Here is a 3,376-nt window from a genome sequence, read left to right on the forward strand (position 1 = left end):
ACATAAACGTTCGATGAGTGGCCGAACTGTACAGAATGTTCTTACACCTAATCACGAACAATTGTGGCCCAGTTACATGGAGCATTGTCATCCGTCAACATCCCATCGTTGTTTGGGAACATGACGTCCATTAAGGGCTGGAAATGGTCTCCAGCCAATGATCGGTTCATTGGACCAGAGGATTCACTCCAGCTGGCCGCGGTGGCCGAGCGGTTCTAGGCGCTTCAGTCCGAAAACGCGCGACTGCTACGGTCGCAGGTTCGATCCTGCTTTGGGCATGGATGTGTGTGATGTCCTTAGGTTAGTTAGGTTTAAGTAGTTCTAAGTTCTAGGGGACTGATGACCTCAGATGTTGTCCCATAGTGCTCAGAGCCATTTGAACCATTTTGAACAATCATGGGATGCCTACAAATATCGTGTCGGAACCCCTTTTGTTCGGCTTTGTGCAGCATCTCCACATTTCATGGACTCAACATGCCGTTGAAAGTCCCCTGTAGAAATACTGAACCATGCTGCCTGTACAGCCGTCCATAATTGCGAAAGCGTTGCCGTTTCAGGGTTTTGAGCAGGAACTGATCACACGATTACGTCAAATAAACGTTCGATGAGTGGCCGAGCTGTACAGAATGTTCTTACACCTAATCACGAACAATTGTGGCCCAGTTACATGGAGCATTGTCATCCGTCAACATCCCATCGTTGTTTGGGAACATGACGTCCATGAAGGGCTGGAAATGGTCTACAGCCAATGATCGGTTCATTGGACCAGAGGATTCACTCCAGCTGGCCGCGGTGGCCGAGCGGTTCTAGGCGCTTCAGTCCGAAAACGCGCGACTGCTACGGTCGCAGGTTCGATCCTGCTTTGGGCATGGATGTGTGTGATGTCCTTAGGTTAGTTAGGTTTAAGTAGTTCTAAGTTCTAGGGGACTGATGACCTCAGATGTTGTCCCATAGTGCTCAGAGCCATTTGATTCACTCCATTCCACGTAAACACCGGCCACACCACTATGGAGCCACCACCAGCTTACACAGTGCCTTGACAACTTGAGTCTGTAGGGTCTCCTCCACATTCCAACCTTACCATTAGCTCTTACCAACTGAAATCTGGACTCATCTGACCAGGTCAGATTTCCCAGTAGCTGGCGTCCAACCGATATGGTCAGAAGCCCAGGAGGGGCGCCGCAGGCGATATCGGGCTGTTAGTAAAGGCACTTCGGCCGGCCGCTCTGGTCGAGCGGTTTCAAGGGCTTCAGTCCGGAACCGCGCCGCTGCTACGGTCGCAGGTTCGAATCCCGCCTCGGGCTTGGATGCGTGTGATGTCCTTGGGTTGGTTAGGTTTAAGTAGACTGATGACCTCAGATGGTAAGTCCCATAGTGCTTAGAGCCATTTGAACCATTTGAAGGCACTTCCGTCGGTCGTCAGCCACCATAGCCCATAACGCCAAATTTCGCCGCGCTGTCCTAACGGGTATGTTTGTCGAACGTCATAGATTGATTTCTGCGGTTATTTCACGCACTGTTGCTTGTCTGTTACCACTGACAAGTCTACGTAAACCTCACCCCTCTCGGTCGTTAAGTGAAGGGCTTTCCTTCGAGCTGACGTGAGGTGCAAGTGTGAGCATGTGTCGGGTGGATGACTGACGATTGCTCGAGCAGTATAGTGTCGGGTCTGTGTTGTACTGAATGGAGGTAGCCTATTTCTCTCAAAAAGCACTAAGACGGGCTGCCGATTTTAACATCCCCATCAACAGTGTCACATGCCCTCAATTCATGAGACACTGCAGAGGTGTTTGCAATTTAATCCAGGCGCAAAGACCGCTTACCAGTTACTTTACGTCTTTGCACAACTTGCCAAACCGTCATGATTTCAAGTCGAGCACTGTGAGGTGAAAAAAACTTATGGGATAGCACATAAGCATATGGCGGTAGTATCACGTACACGAGGTATAAAAGGGCAGTGTATTGGTGGAGCTGCCATTTGTACTCAGGTAATTCATGTGAAAAAGTTTCCGACGACGGATATTAACAGACCTTGAAAGCTGAATGGTAGTTGGAACTAGACGCGTGGGAGATTCAGTTTCGGAAATCGTTAGGAAAATCAACATTCCTACATCCACAGTGTCAAGAGCGTGCCGAGAGTATCAAATTTCAGGCATTACCTCTCACCACGGGCAACGCTGTGGGCCTACTGCATGCCAAGACAAACAGCTCTGAGACTTTTCCCTTTCCCTCAGCAGACGTGGCCGCGTTTAACATCTGCAACGACACCGTCGTAGAGCGGAAACAGTACGTTGCCGGACATGGGTTCCTATTCAGAATGTTATATGCCCACGAGCCGTTTCCGTTTTACGACAGTCTCAATTCAGATGTTTAACGCGTCCACGTCTGCTGAGGGAAAGGAAAAAGTCTCACAGTTCCTTGTCCTGGTACGCAGTAGGATATACCTTCGTAGGTACAATGCCTGTGACAACGTGGTGGTCGCCACATAGAGCCGCTGTTGTAATGCATCAGTACTGTTCTGTACTACAGCATACTGGGTTCTTTTTATTTTGGAATAAAAAAGCACTCCGTCTACAGGCCACGAGTGGCCCACCGGGACCATCCGACCGCCGTGTCATCCTCGGAGGAGGATGCGGATAGGAGGGGCGTGAGGTCAGCACACCGCTCTCACGGTCGTTATGATGGTATTCTTGACCGAAGCCGCTACTATTCAGTCGAGTAGCTCCTCAATTGGCATCACGAGGCTGAGTGCACCCCGAAAAATGGCAACAGCGCATGGCGGCAGGACGGTCACCCATCCAAGTGCCGGCCACGCCCAACAGCGCTTAACTTCGGTGATCTCACGAGAACCGGTGTATCCACTGCGGCAAGGCCGTTGCCATGTTTTGGAATAAAGTAAACATGTAATGTTTAAGTGTTAATACAAACAAATACGCTTAAGTGATAAATAGAGGTTTCTTTATGTGTCTTTTAGAGTTGTTACGTAATAATTGTACTGCGTCAGCCTAATTCAGTTCCACAAGCAGTAGTGGGGAAGTTAAATATCTGAATTGAAACCGTCGTAGAACTTTTCCGGATATGGGTTCCTCTTCATGCTCACTCTCTTATACAAGTCCTAGAAATTTGTCCCGGGATTTCCGAAGATTCTGTATACATTTAGGTTTCATATTAAATTTTGCTGTCTTTGCAGTAATGTAATGGTGCAGGGAGAATAACATCATTTTTAGACATATTGTCTCATATAATTGTTCATTCATCTTTATGTAATTTGGTTTTAGTAGTAAATTGTCTTTCATATCTTGCAGTGAAGTCTTACAAAAGTGCTGTTTGTATCATTACGTCATACAATTGTATATAATCAGACGGGCACTTCTAA

The 3,376-nt window shown here is 48.0% G+C and overlaps 1 pseudogene; it reads right to left on the bottom strand.

Moving 5' to 3' along the window:
• Window positions 1-2,763: 2,763 nt before the first annotated feature.
• LOC124790421 lies at window positions 2,764-2,880 on the bottom strand (annotated as a pseudogene).
• Between the last annotated feature and the right edge of the window lie 496 nt (window positions 2,881-3,376).

This window comes from Schistocerca piceifrons, chromosome 3 (assembly GCF_021461385.2).
Source record: "Schistocerca piceifrons isolate TAMUIC-IGC-003096 chromosome 3, iqSchPice1.1, whole genome shotgun sequence".
Taxonomy (NCBI): Eukaryota; Metazoa; Arthropoda; class Insecta; order Orthoptera; family Acrididae; genus Schistocerca; species Schistocerca piceifrons.